We start from the raw sequence: 19,223 nt of genomic DNA, 5'->3' as shown, positions 1-19,223 counted from the left end.
TATTTCTTGCATAGCCACTAGTGTAGTAACCATGAAAGTGGGTATGACTTCCTTTGTATTTAATTCCAAATTGTTTTCTAATGTATCTCAATACTCTTTTGGATGCATTCCAGAGTGAGTGTTTTACTTTGACATAAACTATGCCAATGAATTGATTGCATAATATATATTTGGCCTTGTGATTGTTGAAAATATCAAAGATCCAACAAGCTATCTATAATACCTTTCATTCGTTGTCGGCTTTCCTTCATCTTTTGTGAGCTGCACATTCTGTTTCATTGGAATTGCTACAATCTTGCAATCCTACATATGGAACGCTTTAATTCGATTGTTAACATATTGGTGTTTACCCATGATTGTGTTTGTTGTACCTCTTCAAAATTCTATGTCTAGATAAACTTGCATTAGCTCAAGATCTTTCATCTCAAATCTTGCAATTAGGTATTTCTTTAGCTTTGTGACGAACTCTTAATTGTCGCCTCTCACCATAAGATCATCTACATACAAAAGTGTGACGGTTATGTCTTCCCCTTGATCTTTGTAGTAGACCTACATTGGATTTTTGTATCCCGGATTAGCAAAACATTTATCAATTTCACCATACCAAAATTTGGATGCTTGTTTCAAGCCATTTAAAGTCTTTTCACTTTGTAGACTTTTTGGTCTTTACTTTTTCCACATACCCTTGTGTTCATGCATGTATACCTCCTCAATTTTGGTATCCATTTATGAATTTTGGACTTGAGAACAATAAATCTATTACCTTAGTGGACGTGCAAAATTCTTTGATTTTTTGTCCAAGTGTTATCAACTATTTAACTATATCGAAATATCTTACCCAGGTGCAGAAGCCCCAACATCTAAAATTTATGTAGAAGTTTGGGCTTGAGAATAATAAAAATCTGAATTTGTACGATTGGATACATTTTTGCCTTACAAAGGTATATATTTTCTATCAGCTTAGCGAACATATTTTGGACTTTAGAACAATTAAAATTTAAATTTGTATGATTGGATAGACTCTAGCCTTACAAAGGTATATATATCCATTTAGGAATGCATATTTGACATTGAGTTGGTATAAATTCCACATGCTATTGGTTTTCAGTGTTACCAAAAATCTTATGAAATTCATTTTTTCTATTAGAGCATACGTTTCTTCATGGTCCTCTTCATATTATTGTGCAAATCGTTTTGCAACTAGTCCAGCTTTGTATTAATCTGTGGTTTCATTTGGATTGTACTCTACCTTATAAAACCATTTGTTTGCAATGGCTTTTTTTCATAATGATAAGTCACATAATTCCTATGTATTGCTTTTGTTCAATGCATTCATTCCTTCATTCATAGCTATTTACCATTTTGGCTTTTGAATTGCATCTTCAAAATATATTGGCTCTTTTGTTTGCATGAACAATTGTTGTTGCATCATTGGTGATTTTCACTTGAATAGCTTTATCTTTTGGATATATGTTAAACTTTGTGGTTGCTTTCTTTCTCTTGCTAGCCTTTTAGGTTCTTGTAGTTCATTAGGTTCTTCTTACTTTTCACTCAATGTATTTTGTGCATGCTGATACACTTATCTTCTATGTATTTGACATTTTCCACTTTGAACCTTCATCAAGCAATAGATCTCTTGAGATAATAGTTTCCTATTGATTGGATCATGCAGTTTGTATGTGTACTATGCTCACCATATCCAACCACAATGTACTTTTTTATTTGACAAAGTCTCCTCCTATAATCATCATGTATATGTCCATTTGCTACGTAGCCAAAAAGACACGAAGAATCTTTGCTTTATATCCTATAAAGGTTTCATAAGGTGTGATATCTTGAGATGGCTCAATGAGTGACCCAGTCCTTGCTACTTGGTATATTCACATACTTCCATTAAGTTAATGATAGCTTCAAGAAAAAGTCTACCCTTGATAAACCACTTTAGTTTAGATTTGATGCACCTTTTCATCTTACTTTTAATTCTTAAAGCTCGTCCTTTAGCAAAAGATTAAACTTACAATCGAACATTATTATGGCCTCCAATTCTTTAACTCATGTCTACTATAACCTTTGGGAATAAACTTGGGTAATAGCCAATTAAGGTGAGGTGGCATGAATCCTATATCAAGGAAGCATTGAGAGAGGGAGTATTTGATGACAAGTAGACAATGTAGTAAGAGTTGGCCTATTGTTATGATTAGGAAGTCGAGTTTTGTGGCTGATAGTTAGGTGAGTTGGGAATGAATGCGAGTGAGAGAAGACCAAGGATGTGGTGAGTGCAGCTAGAATCTTTTTACATTGCCTCGAGCAAAAGCTAAGTAATGAATGGAACACCCGTTTTCTCCAATACAATGTGCATGAGAACCTAAAGCCTAACAACCCAAGCCCTGTTTGTCTCAAATAGGTATGGCCCCTAACAAGGGTTGCCATACATACCTACTTGTTGGACCAAAGAGTCAAAGAGGAGAGTCTTGGTACAAGGGTCCCGGAAGTGAGAATGAAAGCACAACGTTGCCGCTCAAGTTTGGCCACTGTGGCATACCCCTTGCTTAGTTGGTTAACCTTGAGCAAGTATCGCATAATTGTATTGTGTTTCAATTCACATTTGTTCATCTTGTTGCTTAATGACAAATGAGCTTTTTGCATAATGGCTTGAGGTCCACCTTGCAGCAGTGAATGAATGATTTCATTACATGATCTAGAAAAAGGCATTCATCCTTCATGTAGCCTAGAGGATAGACGAAAAGGGGAATGCTCAAGCAAGATGATGCCATTTTGTTTTATATGATTTTTTGGTGTAAAGTATGAATTTCATGCACTTAGAGTGCTTGAAGAAGGTGTTCCACTTAAAGAAAGTGTTCTACAAGTGCACAGAGAACCAAATCTCCCTCAACTATTCTCTATCTTTTCAAGAGTCATATTGGGACACACCATTTCAAGTGAAGGGATAATGACATAAAAATAAAGATGGATTCCATACAAAAGATGATCAAATGTAAGACAAGTCCACTTGTTCATGGGTCTCCCCAACTTCTATCGGAGATTCATCAAGAAATCATAGGAGTGGCCGAACTCCATGGTGTATCAAAAATGAAAAATTGGATTCATTTTGGTTTGGCTTGAATGGCATACGGATTTGACAAAATATGAAGAGGGGAGAGGAGAAGAGTGGAGATGAGGAGAGAGGGCACAGCTAGAGAGCACACCACAAATGACTAAGTGTACACTAGATTTAGTTGAAAATGTAGAATATATACAAACCCATTTAGGGTAAGGGTTAGGGCATCTAACCCTTTCCTTTATAGCACTCTATTGGGTTAGTGCTATGCACATATGATCACATGATAGTGCTATGCACACATGATCACATGATGTTGAGCGTGAACTCTCAACACCTTCCCTCAAGATCAACACCATGAAGTAGGCCTTCCCTCAAGATGATGATTCTGGGGAATTGAAGAAGGACTGAACCTTACATTCCATCGCACCCCTTTAATGGGAATCTCCTTCCTTTCCGTTAAACCAAGAGCTAGTCAGTGTTTCTCAAAAAGCTCTTTACCAAGTGGTTTGGTAAAGATGTCTGCAACATTCTCTTTGCTATCACAATGCTGCAGTGTGATGTCACCAAGTAACACTCTTTCTCTGATGAAGTGCTCTCTGACATCAATGTGCTTTGTCCTAGAGTGATATACTGGATTTTTGCCAATGCTTAAGCCGATTGATTATCATAGTATATTGCTGTTGGCTTTGACTCATCAAAGTAATCTATTTTTGACAATAGTCTTCTGAGCCATATAGCCTCACATGCACCTGTAGTGAGTGCTCTATATTCTGCTTCAATCAAAGACAAAGAAACAGTTGGCTGTTTGTTTGACAACCATGATATAGCACCTTGACCAAGGAAAAATTCATATCCCTGTGTTGATCTCTTGGTCTCATGATCTCCGGTATAGTCACTATCACACTATCCATGCAACTGTGGATGACTTCCTCTGTATTCTATTCCAAACTGTCTTGTACCTCTGATGTATCTTAAGTTTCTTTTGGCTGCATTCCAGTGAGACTGTTTTGGATTTGCCATAAACTGTGCTAGTGAACTTACTGCATAACAAATATCTGGCTAAGTGATAGTCATATATATAAGAGATCCGATGAGCTACATGTAGTACCTGCCATTGACTATAGGCTTTTCTGAATCTTTTGTAAGTTTCAAACTCTGTTCCATGGGAGTGGCTGTAATCTTGCAATTTGCCATATGAAACTTCTTCAGGAGAGTGCCGACATACTTGAGCTGACTCATGAATGTGCTATATGAATCTCTCTAGAACTCAATTCCAAGACAATAGTGCATAAGTCCAATATCTTTCATGTCGAACCTGTAGATAAGTCTTGTTTTAGTTTTCTGATGAAGCTATCCTTGCTTCTGGTCACAATCAGATCATCTACGTACAAAAGTGCAATAGTAATGTCTTCCCCTTGAACTTTTAGTAGAGAGTGTGATTTGCATTAAACTTCATGTATCCCAAATATGCAAAATACTTGTCGATTCTGCTGTACCAACTTCTACTTGCTTTAAGCCATAGAGACTTTTTTTGAGATGGCAAACCTTATTCTCTTTTCTTGGTTCAACATAACTTGTTGGTTGTTGCATGTAGACTTCCTCGTCTAGATAACCATTGAGAAATGCATTCTTGATATCGAGCTAGTACACATTATCAAGAACCATATGGAATCCATCTTTGCTACTGGAGCATAAGTCTCATCATAATCTTGACCATATTGCTGTGCAAATCCTTTTGCAACTAGTCTGGCTTTGTATCTTTGAATGCTGCCATCTGTATTATACTTCACTTTGTATACCTATTACCCATTTGTTTGCTATGGCCTTCTTTCCTAGTGGAAGGTTGCATAATTTCCAAGTATTATTCTTATACAAAGCATCCATTTCTTCATTCATAGTAGTTTGCCATTCTGGCTTGTCTACTACATCTTCCTGTAGCAATGATGGTAGTCATAAGACCATAGTTGGTGGTTTCAACCTGAATTGCTTTGCATGTGTGAGCATATGTCAATCTGGCTGGTGGTCTGCTTTCCCTAGTAGACTGTTTGAGATGCTATGGCTCTGCTTGGGGTGTTGCTGGCAATTCTTGCTCTTCTTCATCAACCTGTTCTGTAGATAACTGTGAAGTTGATGCTTCTATCTCTTGTGTGTTTGAGGTTTTCCATTCTGATTCCTCATAAAAGATTACATCTCTGGAGATAATGACCTTGCGGTTCATGGGATCATACAACTTGTATGCTTTGCTTTCTTCACTGTAGCCAACCATGATGCATTTGCGTGACTTCGCATCCAATTTCTTGTGATGATCATCATGTATGTGGGCATATGCTATGTAACCAAATATGCGAAGATGCCCAATGTGTGGCTTGTGTCTAGTGAATGCTTCATAAGGTGTCATACCCTGAATCGGTTGGGCACGATGCTGATTAAGCAAATAGTTTATTGTGGCTATTGCTTCTACCCAATACTCATTCGAAAGATGCTTCTCACTAAGCATTGCTTTAGCACTGTCTCCTAAAGTCCCATTCTTCCTTTCAGCTCTTACATTCTGCTGAGTAGTATCTGCACATGTGAATTGTCTTCGAATGCCGTGACTTTTGCAAAAGTTCATGAATGCTGAAGACATGTATTCATCTCCTCTGTTTGATCTCATGACTTTTTGCCTATCTGGTTTTCTACCATGGCTTTGAATTCTTGAAATCTGGAAAAGACTTCAGATTTCTCTTTCAAAAAGTAGACCCAACAATATCTGCTATAGTCGTCGATGAAAGTCAAGTAGTAAAGTGAACCATTGATGCTGCGGGTCTGGGCATAACCCCATACATCTATATGAATCAAATCAAGAATACCTCGTGCTTGAGAGGTACTTCTGCCAAAGTTGGTTCGCTTTTGTTTGCTGAAATAGCATGCTTCACAAACTTTTCCAAGAAACTGTGGCTTTGGAATCTCGATTGCCATTTTTTGATTCCTAAGATCTAGTAAGTACTTGAAGTTGACATGACCATATCTCTTGTGCCATTTTGCAGATAGTGGCATCTGTTGCGGTTGAGCTAACATGGCATGCTTCTCTGGTACTATAGCTAGCATTGTGTATAAGCATCCTTCCTTGACAACTTTTGCTACTAGATACTTGACATCTTCTGGATTTATCTCTGATAGTGCATTCATCTCCGTCGAAGATGACTCGGTAGTTGTGTTCCGTCATTGACCTGCTGACAAAAGGTTCTTGTTGAGCTTTGGAACATAGAGTACATCTTTCACCAATCCTTTCGTACCAGTGAAATTGTTCCTAAGGATAACACCTGTCCCTTGAACTCGATTTGGTGTATTATCTACTGTGTAGATGACATTCTTTTGGCCTTCTAATGGTTTCATCTCTATGAACCATTCCTGATGATTTGTCATGTGAGATGATGCACTGTTGTCGATATACCAAGGATCTTGTTCTGCTTGGTCGACTTGATAGTGCTAAAATCCTCTTTTGGATTGAAATCAGTGTCTGGGTACACTATATCAGTCTATTGCATTCCTTGTTTGCAAGAAACATATTCCCATGTTCATTTGCAAAATTACTGTGACTAGAATGTCCACCACGATGATTTCCTCTGCCTCGAAAATTTCCTCAATTATTGCTGGATTGACCGCCTTGGTCATATTGCTTCTTGCGGCAATCTCTTTCATAGTGTCCAAACTTGTGACAATAGTTGCACTAAATGTTTGACACATTGGTGGATGCATTCCCTCATCCTTGGAATCTTCCTCGATTGGAATGATTTCCTCTTTGCTGAGTCTATTGCTAAGGATGATGCTGATGTTGATGTTGTTGATGACTCTGTTGCTAATGATTACCACTTTTTTGGAACGATCTACCTCTGCCTCTGCCTCTACTTCTGTCTGAAGCTGTGAATGCTTGATTATTAGAATGATCTTTGCATGCCTAAATGGCCTGAGTCTTAAGCTCTTCACCAAGTAGTACTGACTGGAGCTCTTTCAGTGTTGGAATTTGCCATTGGATGGTAATACTCTAGTTTAGATTCTCGCATCCTTCTCCTAGTCCATTCAGGATGACTTGAACCATTTTTGCTGGATTCATGGTCTCTCCTGTTGCTGCAAGTTGATTGTTGTAGTCTTTTATCCGAAGTACATAAGCATGACCGGTTTCGCTACTATTGCAAAAACTCTGGTTGATTCGCAAATACTTTTGGAGCTTAAACTTGGAAGCATGCACTAATTATGTGTATGATATTTTTGACTCATCAAATCATGTTGATAGTGTGGATACATGAAGATATAATTTTATGGTTAATGGGAATGTGCAATGGCTTGGTATAAGATATATGGCACCCCAAAGACCTCATTTTACAGGTACAAAGGGTAGTATGACTAGGGTGTTCATAGAGCTACTGTGACATGAAGTTGGGGGTAATAAACTTCATGCACCTCTTCACTTCATGCTACTTTTGAAGTGAGTGATAGAGATATTCATCACTAGGAAAGGGACATTAAAAAGAAGCTTTTATACCAAGAGACCACACCATACTTTCCTCCCTTAGATGAGAATGAAGATGGTAACATCCCAAGTGATGTTCTACTCAAGCATAGGGAGAAGGAAAGGATCAGTGGAGGCCATAATCTCACCAAGCCAATCTGCACCAAAGAGAAGAGCGATACGTTGTTGAAAGAAGATCTTGTGGCTCAACATGACATGAATTGATATATATCGAGGAGTTTGAAGGGGCTGATTGGGTCGGATGGGTAGGTTCCGAGGAAACATTGCACCTCCTTCATAGACACCTTTACACTTAGCTCAAACAACTCTCCAATCTGTCATAAGACATAGAGACCCATAACTTTCAGCAAAGACATGATATAAAATATTCGAACACATATCCAGATGCGCCTTGAAATAACCTTCACTCTGATAGTTTCATAAGAAACAGAGAAGTGGTCAGAAAGATATGGGTAGTTTATTGGATGGGGGTAAAAACTATCTCCATGCTTAGACTTTATAAACGATCCAAGTCCCATAGAGGTCGCCTAGGAGGGAAGGAAGAGCTCCCTTTGTGGCTTGGGAAATAGATAAACCATGTATGTGCAATGAGCGGCCGAATAGATAACAATTTTGAGCACTTTGGAAGAGAAAACAATGGAAAAAGGGAAGAGACACTCAAGAGAGAGAAATTGAAGTGACCTTCATTACCAATAGAGTGAGATTCCACTCCAATGCAACTCAAAATACTACAAACACAAGGGAGAAGAAGAGGTTTCATATGTACAAGAGGGAGCAGAAGCTCCAAGACTACTCCATAGAGAGAGAATGAACTAGAGAGAGATGGACTCAAGAGTCTACATAAGAGAGTATCTACAAGAGGGAGAGAAGGCTTGTTAGATATGCTCAATGCCCCACCCTCCTGTTCACCACCAGTGGTCCAAGGTGCTCAAGTTGTAAGGCCCCCATATGAGGAGAAGCCATGTGTGAGCCCAGGACACTGGTGGATGGATCCTGACTTGCATGTCAGATGAGGTCTATCAATGAGACAGCTGATTGTAGAAAGGTGATTGTGTGGGAGCCCCTTATTCTTGTTGGGGCCTGGGGGCCAACTCGCCCCCCTAGTGGTGGTTCGAGGGCAAAAGCCCCTGAGGAGGAATATTCCCTGAATATTCCATGGATGACTAGTTAGTTCGACCGACTAGGTTGATTGGTCGGCTCCACTGACTAGGTTGACTGGTTAGTTTCACCGATTACGTTGATCTGACTACCACCCTCATAGCTATAAACAGGCAACCTCCCCAGTCCATTGTATCAGATCAGATCTTCCAACCTAGTATCTATCTAGATCGCCATCTAAGCTCCACTATGGGAGTGCACGGGTGGACGGAGCCATCATCTGAACTACATTAATATTGTAGGAAAATTTTGTTCCTCTCCAGTTTGCTGTGTACTCTCTATTCTTTTTTCAGTTTCTATTCTGCTACACCGTATAATTTAACATGGTACCAAGCGGCTCTAAGGATCGAAGAGTAGAAGAGAGGCAAGGGCTTCAAGAGCATACGGAGTGATGGCAACAGGAAGCGGCTCGAGTTTAGTAGCTGCAGTTGCACCAAAAATCTAGGCGTTGAGGATTCGCCCACCAGCCTTCACTGACAGCAAGCTAGATGGTACAAACTACACTATGTGGAAGTTTAAAATTATTGCTATTCCGGATTCATATGAGCTTCTGGAGACAGTACTGGGGACTGACTCAGAACCACAAGGAACCCCCGACCCAGCAAATCTAGGGAGTATGATACCTCCTAATGCCGACCTTCTACGAGCTTGGAAATGCAAGAACACAGATGCCTTGTGTGCCCTGGTTACAAGTACTACTGATAGTGTTTTGACCTTTATTTAGCAAACATCTAAGGCAACTATGGCTTGAAACATATTGAAGACTCAGTATGAGATGTGAAATCAGACAAGGATCCAAAACCTAGAGAATCAACTCGCAGCTGAGAAGTTTAATAAAGGAGAGACAACGGAGGCATTCATAACCCGAATAAAAAATCTACATGACTAGATGGCTAGTGCTGGGATACAAAAGACTAGCAAAGAGCTAGCTCGGTGGTGTCTTCGGATATGTCCACCAAGGTTTGATGGACTGGTAAGAGCGCTTAACACTCAAGTGAGACCCCAACCATTGTCATTTGAGGAGTTTTGTGCTTTACTTATGGAGGAGGAATTGAGGCTTAAAGCTTGAGATGGAGGTGGCAATGGGGATGATGCGTTCTCTACCACCACGAAAGGCAAAGGTGGTTCCTCCACTAAAGGTGAGTCCTCTACTAGTGGTGATAGAAAGAAGAAGGGTGGCAAGAACAAGTTTCAGAGAGAATGCTTCTACTGCAAGAAGAAGGGCCATGTGATTGCAGATTGCCAGGTCAAGAAAGCAGATGAAAAGAATGGTACCCTAAAGAAGACAGATAAGGGGAAAGAGACAGCTAAGACAACAAAAACAAAGTTGGATCTATTCCTAGCCATTGAGGAAGAGTGTTCCTCAGTTCAAGAAGCTTCAACCACTGATTCATGGGTGTTGGATAGTGGTGCCTCCCGTCACATGACCTACAAGAAGGGTCTATATTGTTCCATGTAGCCTCCATAGGAACCCATCACCATGACGGTTGGTAATAACGCAAAATGCCCTATTGAGGATACAGGTACAGTTTCATTTGTTTCCGTAAATGGAGATGTTAAGAAACTATCTAATGTGCTGTATGTTCCACAAATCAAGAGAAATTTGCTATCAGTTGCTCTTATAACTGACCTTGACCATGAGGTGAGGTTCAACAAGACAGGAGCAAAAATTTTGCATAGTGCTGGCAATCTTGTTGGCACAGGAGTAAGGAGGAACAACTTGTATGTGCTAAGTGCTCTTACAACCACTGCTGGAGTGGGCACAAGCAGACTTTGGCACGAAAGATTCGGCCACATCGGATTTGCAATGGTGAAGGAGATGCAAAAGCAAGGTATGGTTGCTCACTTACCTACAGTAGTAGAAATCAAAGAACCATGTGAAGCTTGCATGATGGGCAAGCAATAGAGAAAGGCATTCCCACAAGAAAGCAAGAATAGAGCAAACACTCCTCTAGAGTTGGTGCACGTTGGCTTGTGCGGTAAGATGCCTACACAGGCCTTGGGGGGATCTTCCTATTGTTTATTGATTGTTGATGACTATAGTAGGAAGATGTGGGTGTACTTTCTTCGCAAAAAGGCTCAAGCTTTTGGTAAATTGAAAGAATGGCTACAACTTGTTGAAAATGAAACAGGAAGAAAAGTGAAGAAAATCATATCAGATGGTGGTGATGAGTTTGTTTCTATAGAGTTTGGCGATTTTTGCAAGAGTAAAGGGATTAAGCGACAAACGATGACACCACATACACCTTAGCAAAATTCAGTTATTGAATGCCAAATGCGGACCACCGTGGAGATGGGGAGGTGTATGTTGAAAGGTGCTGGACTACCAAACCACTTTTGGGTTGAGGCTGTTGATACTACGGTTTACATCCTTAATTGCAGCTATACAAAGGCACTCAAAGGTAAAACACCACATGAGGCTTACAGCAGTAAGAAGCCATCTATCTCCCATTTCAGAATGTTTGGGTGTGAATGCTATGCGCATGTACCAAACAAAGAGAGAAACAAGCTACAACCAAAAAACAACAAATGTATCTTTTTAGGCTATTATGATGAGAAGAAAGCCTATAAGTTGTATGACCAAGTGGCAAAGAAGATCATGGCGTGCTATGATGTGGTGTTCAGGGAGCAGCCACATGCAGTGGAGGTAGAGAAGAGCTCTTCCAGTTTATCATCAAGCGAAGAGGTAATTCACTATGGACCTGTCCCAGGAGCTATAAAGGAGGAGGAAATATCAGATGATGAAGGTATAAGTCACCAACTTGTTGTTACACCACCGGAAAAGCCATTGCCACGATGGGTAAGGCAACTCTACAACCATGATAACTAGATGCCTATGTCTGTTGAGCAGCATGCAGATGGACCAAGGCGGTCTCAGAGAATCGAGGGGCAAAGGAGGGCTTCTGCTCACATAGTCAATATGGCCTTGATGGCTGAGATTATTGCAGAAGTAAAGGAGCATGTGAGTTTGGAGGAAGCACTTACAGACCGAGATTGGAAAAACACTATGCAAGTAGAATATGATAGCATCATGAAGAATGAAACTTGGGAGTTCGTAGATCGACCACCTAACAGAAAGGTTATTGGCACCAAGTGGGTTTGGAAGGTGAAGTACAAGGCTGATGGGACTTTGGAAAAGTACAAAGCCAGATTGGTTGCAAAAGGATTTTTGCAGGTTGAAGGATTTGATTTTAAAGAATCTTTTGCTTCACTGCCAGAATGACCACTATTCGTGTAGTACTATCAGTACCTGCTCATAAAAAGTGGCCACTTTATCAAATGGATGTTAAATCAGCATTCTTGAATGGTGACCTCAAGGAGGAGGTGTACTTGGCTCAGCCACCAGGGTTTGAGGCCCCCCATTCTGAGAACAATGTATGTAAGCTCAAGAAGGCTTTGTACGGGTTGAAACAAGCCCCAAGAGCATGGTACCAATGGATAGACAAATTTTTTCATAAATTAAACTTCAAAAGATGTGCCTCAGATGCTAACTTGTATGTGTACAGGAAAGGTGGAAAATCTGCTATTATTGTTCTATATGTGGATGATCTCCTTATTACAGGTGACTATGAAGACATGATCTAGTAGACAAGAAAGGCATTGAGAACTGAGTTTGAGATGACAGATACTTAGGCTTGATGCACTATTTTTTGGGGATTGAAGTCTGGCAAGATCCAGGCAAGATCTTCATCTCTCAGCAAAAATATGCAAGGGAGATCTTGAAGGCATTTGGTATGTCCGAGTGCAAGGAGATAGCTACACCTATGGAGGTAAATGTGAGGCTATCTATGGAGAATGCCTCACCACCAATAGACATTAGGAGGTACAAGAAGTTGGTTAGTAGTCTCATCTATTTGTGCAACACCAGACTAGACATCAATTTTGCTATTGGTGTTTTGAGCAGGTTCTCCAATAAGCCCTGAGAGAATCATTGGAATGCAGGGATGCGAGTGATCAGGTATGTGAAGGGCACTCTTGATTATGGCATCACTTATGGTACAGGCACTTGGCTGGTCATTGTGACTCAGATTGGCTGGAGATGTTGATTCTAGGAAATCAGTTTTTGGATATTGTTTCTCTTTAGGTTCAGGTATCTTCTCTTGGATCAGTAAGAAACAACCAACAGTGGCACATGTTTTGCTGCTTGTGAAGTAATGTGCCTGAATATTCCATGGATGACCAGTTGATTCCACCAACTAGGTTGACTGGTCAGCTCCACCAACTAGGTTGACTAGTCGGTTTCACCAACTACGTTGATCCCACTATTGCCCTCATAGCTATAAAGAGGAGACCTCCCCAGTCCATTGTATCAAATTAGTTCAGATTAGATCAAATCTTCCAGCTAGTAGCTCTTCACCTAGTATCTGTCTAGATGGCCATCTAAGCTCCACTGTGGGAGCACACGGGTGGACGGAGCCATCATCTGTACTACATCAGTATTGAAGGAAAATTTTGTTCCTCTCCAGTTTGCTGTGTACTCTCTATTCTTTGTTCAGTTTCTGTTCTGCTGCATCGTGTAATTTAACAAGGCTCATGGAAGAGGCTTGAGGAGATTAGAGCTACAGCAACATGAGGCCTAATGGTGGAAGAGATGATGAACAAGGGAGAGGACGGCTCTTTTTATAGAGATTTTGTCACCCTCCTTCACCCATTTACAATTGTTGCATGTAGATTCCTTTCCCCATCAATCACATAAGCCTGTATGTCACCATCCATGTCCTTTTTGGCTACTCTTGCCATGTGTCCCATCAAAAGATGCTTAAGACTCTTAAAATATTGAGAAAGTCAAGAGTCTCCCTACATGGAGCCTATAGGGACCCTCTCTTTTCCATATGTCCACATCCTCCTTATTCCACATAGGAATTCTAGAAGGATTCCTCTTGACTCCACTCTCCTCCACATGCCTTCCACATGCTTGGCATGTGATCCTCTTATATTATTGGAACACATGGACATGAGCCCACCTCTTTATATGAATCAGTCTTCCTATTTTCTAAAAACCCCATAATATCCCATACACAAATAACTCTCACCCCATACCAAGGTATTTATCATTCATACACATGGTATTTACAATGATCCATTCCACTCATCCTCTCAATCCCATACAAAATGCCCTTGCATTTGCTTTATAATAAGCAGAGAATCTCCTCTTACTTCCAATTCTTTAACTTGACTTTGAAAACAGCCCTCCAAACCAAGAATCAAAGCATTATACTCAGCTGCATTGTTAGTTGTGATACCTGGAATCTCTTGTCCTCTTGCCCACACCTCTTGACCTTCAGAATTCATCAAGACTATCCCCTCAACTCCTTGTTGGCATGAAGGACTAAAAGCCCCATCAAAATACAAAACAAGAGCTATTGATGGTGTCTCCCTTTCATCATTAATGTCCTCCTTATATTTCTTTTCTTCTCTTAGATCCTGCCATCCTATGAGCAAATCTGCCATAGTGGACCTACTGGTATTTTCAGTGACAAAAGAGAAAGAGAACTGTCTAAGCTCTGACAACCATTTTGCAAATCTCCCCCCACGATTAGGCTTGCAAACTAGATATGCTAATACAGACTGAGAGGTAAGGAAGAAAAATGGCCGAGGTAATAAATAGGAGCGAAACTTTCTTATTGAAAACACCAAAGAGAGGGCTTGCTGCTCCATTTCTTCATACCTTGTTTCCACCTCTGTAAGCTATTGGCTAGCATAATAGATGGGTTGCATTCTACCTGCCTCCCCTTTTTGTAGCAATACAGCACCAACTGAATGCAAAGATACACTTGGATTTACATAAAAGTCTTGAGACCAAGGGGGCTTCAATATTGGGCCCTTACTCATGGCCTCCTTAAGTTGCTGAAAAGACTCTTGTTGCTCCACACCCCATTGGAAAGAAACTCCTTTTCTTATCAACAAGTTCATGGGATGCACTATCTCTATAAAATCATGACAAAAGCGTTAATAATACTTGCTTTCCTAGAATTCTGCAAACACCAGTGACACTCTCAGGACTTGGCGATGCAATGATTGCTCAAACCTTGTCAGGATCCATTTGCAGGCCTTCTTCAGACACAATATGTAACAAGACTACTTTCGCTTGAGCCAAATGACACTTGCTAGGATTTAGACACCCTTTTGCTTCATCAATCGTAGCTATGGCCATCTTTAACTTCTCCATGTGATTTATGCACCGAGAATAAATGCAAAAATCATCCAAAGACACCCTTATGAGCTTTCTGAAGTAAGGCTCAAGCACTTGACTCATGAACCTTTGAAATGTAGCTATGCATTGGTCAACCCAAAAGGCATCACTCTATAAGCAAAAACTCCCCAAGGTGTGACAAATGATGTCTTCTTTTGATCTTCCTCCCAAATACGAATTTGAAAGTACCCAGAATACCCATCACATATAGAATACATCCCATGCCCTGCTACTTGGTCTAGTATTTCATCTTAGAATGGCAAAGGAAAATGATCCCTCTTAGTGCATGCATTTAAAGGATGAAAGTCCACACAAACCCGCCACTTATTTCCTTTCTTTGGTGTGACAACTACAGGAGATATCCATTTTGAATCATCAATAGGAAAGATGAATCCCGCCTCAAGTAGTTGTGTTACCTCTTTCTTTAGTGCCTCAGCTTGGATCACCCCCAATTGCCTTAAGCATTGTGCAAATGGCTTGCTTTCTGGCAACTCAATCTTGTGCTCCACAAGAGAGACTTGTTGACCTTGTGAATAGCTTGTTGCAAAGAGACATAGAAAATCATCTAACATATACAAGTACTAGAGCTTCTCACTCTCTGATAGAGAATCACCAAGAAGCTCTTCATTGCGTTGGCGTCATTTAGTGTGCTCCACATCCTCCACATGAAGTGTCTCTATAGGATCTTCTTGTACCACCACCTTGTTCCCTCTTGACTCATCCCGATCAACACGAAGACAAAGACCAAAGGCCTCCTTCCACCTCACCCTCTGAGCTGGACTCCTCAAAGCTACACCCTATCTCTTCTTCTTCATCAGTTAAGTCATCTGATGTTGAAGAATCCTCCTTGACAACATCCTTTTTGCAACTTCTGATGTTGTAGTGCACCTTCTTATCATTTCCCTGCAAAATCAATTCTCCAGTATCCCACTTTTGAATAGCCTTGACCTTGTGTAAGGCCTTTCCAAAATCAATGGATAGGCACGTGCATCTAGCTTGGTAGGGATCACCTGAAAAGTAGTCGGCACAAAAATTCCACATACATCCACTTCTAGATTCTTCACAACTCCCAAGGTCTTAACCCTAGTACTAGAGTATTTTAAATCAGCATCTATCATGGTCTCCTCACTCATAACATTAATCAATGCACCTCCATCAATGTACACATTAGAAATCACTTGACCATCAATGATCACATCAACCACAGGTACATCATCACCAACATCTATATCTACCTTTTGAACAATAGGAATGGCACTTTTCTTCTTTTTCTTCTTTGACACTCTTGTGCTTGTTGCTAGCTTTCCCCATTCCTTCTGTAGTTTTGGAGACAAAGCAAGTAATTGACCAAAGGTGATATGAGCTTCCTTTTCTTTAAGGTCGGACAACAAGTCATAGCTTCCAATGCCTTGTCCTAAAGGAAAGTCTAACTAGCTAATTCTCCTTCTAGATGCCTTCTTTTTCTTACCACGGTGTTCCTCTTCTTGATGTTCCTCATCTACTTCTTCCTTGCTTTCTTCTTTCGCTTTACCATGCCCCTGTTTAGCCATCATTACCTCTCTTTCCTCATCCCCTAAAGAAGCTTCTAACAAGGATACTTGTTTTTCTTCTTTCTTTCTCAATCTAGGAGACTCAGGGCAATAGTGACCTTTTTTATTACATTCATAGCAAGTGACCCCACTCTTATCTCGAGGCCTATCCTCACTCTTTGGTGCTCTAGGTTGTCGTGCATTAAACAATTGCAATTTCAAATCAGCAAACTCTTCCATCAATTGGGAGATAGTATGATCTAACTCAGAGGACTTTGGTACCTGAGGAGTGCCCATTACCTCCACCTTAGAAGTTGAAGTTGTTGAAGACACAAAAGAGGATTCAATCTTTAGAGAAGCTTCTTTCTTGGTCACAATGCAAAGTGCCTCCATGTATGTTGTTGGATCTTTACTCATTACTTTTGAGCGAAGACAAGGCTCCAAAGCCATAACAAATTTGCTCATCTTTAAGTGCTCCATCCCTACGAGACTCTGAGGGGCCGATGATGTAGATGCCATAGCTCGCAAAGCTACCCTTTTATACTTTGTCCATAAAGTTTCACATCGGATTGCCAATGCAGAGACCATCTCACCCTCTCCTTGATTGAATTGGTCCAACTGCAACATCAAAGCATTTGGCGACTCCAGTGCCCCAAATCTCTGCTTTATTGCAGCCACCACTTGGTCCCAGTCCTCCTTGGTAGAGTCCAACAAGGCCTCATGCCAACTCAAGGCTACACCTTCAAGAAAATCGGGCAAAATCTCTGCCCGATCCTTCATGGACCATCCAAAAAGCCGGCATCCTCAAACAAAATCCCGAAGATAAGACTCTGGGTCTTCCCCTTGGGTCCCTTGAAACACTTGAATCTTCACCATGATGAAACATAAAAAGGAAACACCAAGGTCCAAATAGTATCCCAAACAAGATCCCACAGAGCCTTAGTATACCAAGACCAACTTATTATGCATGACCACTTGTTGAAAACCCTCCACAATGTGATCCTCAACAAAATCTTCAAAAATAAGTGACCAACCAACACCATGAAAACATTGTGTATACATGCATTTAAGAATCTCCCTTGTCACAATTGGAAGTGCACATAACAGCTTCAAGATATTGTACTCTTCATCATTTGCATAGCAAAAGAAGTTGAAAGCATTGAGAATCACCACCCCACTGTTATAGTCAAAAACTACCCAAAGACTCAACTCTTCTTCACACCAAGCTGCCAGTGCATGAAACAATCCCCAATCTATCATTGCACCTGCTATCGGCATTGTTGATTCACCAACATATTCAAGAGTGCAAACATAAAGGATATGATCATGATGTCTGTGCGAATAGCTTGAGCATCACCTTCACAATCTTTGAGTTCTCTTAAACGGGTTGCAATCTCTTCTAATGGAGTTCTTCCAGGCATCTTCTTTATCACATCAGAAAACACATGCATATACTAGGCATAACATGCAATCAAGTACACTCGAGACCATTTAGTAAGGTGGGATGAATCCAATACCAAACATACCCGGCGTCTCCACCAAAAAGATGTGACATGAAGTTGGGGTTAATAAACTTCACGCACCTCTTCACTTCCTACTGCTTTCGAACTGAGTGATAGAGATATTCATCACTGGGAAAGGGACATTAAAAAGAAGCTTTTATACCAAGAGATCACACCATACTTTCCTCAGTAACATCCCAAGTGATGTTGTACTCAAGCATAGGGAGAAGGAAAGGATCAGCGGAGGCCATAATCTCAGTAAGCCGGTGTGTGCCAAAGAGAAGAGTGATACGTTGTTGAAAGAAGACCTTGGGGCTCAACATGACATGAACTAGATATATATTGAGGAGTTTGAAGGGGCTGATTGGGTTGGATGGGTAGGTTTCAAGGAGACATTGCACCTCCTTCATGGTAGACACCTTTACACTTAGCTCAAAACACTCTCCAAACTATCATAAGACACAGAGACGCATAAATTTCAGTGGACATGATATAAAATATTCAAACACATATCCAGATGCGCCTTGAAATGGCTTCGCTTGATATAAGTTTCATAAGAAATAGAGAAGCAGTCGGAAAGATATGGGCAGTTTACTGAATGGAGGTAAAAACTATCTCCATGCTTAGACTTCATCAACGATCCAAGTCCCATGGAGGTCACCTAGGAGGGAAGGAAGAGCTCCCTTTGTGGCTTGGGAAATAGATAAACCATGTATGTGCAATGAGCGGCCAAATAGACAACACTTTTGAGTACTTTGGAAGAGAAAACAATGGAAAAGAGGAAGAGACACTCAAGAGAGAGAACCTAAAGTGAGCTTCATTACCAACAGAGTGAGACTCCACTCCAATGCAACTCAAAATACTATAAACACAAGGGAGAAGAAGAGGTTTCATATGTACAAGAGGGAGCGGAAGCTCCAAGACTACTCATAGAGAGAGAATCAACTAGAGAGAGATGGACTCAAGAGTCTACATAAGAGAATATCTACAAGAGGGAGAGAAGGCTCATGGAAGAGGCTTGAGGAGACTAGAGCTACAGCAACATGAGGCCTAATGGTAGAAGAGATGATGAACAAGGGAGAGGAGGGTTCCTTTTATAGAGATTTTGTCACCCTCCCTCACCCATTTACAATTGCTACCTGTAGATTCCTTTCCCCATCAATCACATAAGCCCATATGTCACCATCCATGTCCTTTTTGGCTACTCTTGCCATGTGTCCCATCAAAAGATGCTTAAGACTCTTAAAATATTGAGAAAGTCAAGAGTCTC

Source organism: Dipteris shenzhenensis, chromosome 9 (assembly GCF_047967505.1).
Source record: "Dipteris shenzhenensis isolate YYH24624 ecotype China chromosome 9, Dip_SZ_1.0, whole genome shotgun sequence".
Taxonomy (NCBI): domain Eukaryota; kingdom Viridiplantae; phylum Streptophyta; class Polypodiopsida; order Gleicheniales; family Dipteridaceae; genus Dipteris; species Dipteris shenzhenensis.
The sequence above is the reverse complement of the archived record's forward strand: the minus strand, read 5'-3'. Positions refer to the sequence as shown.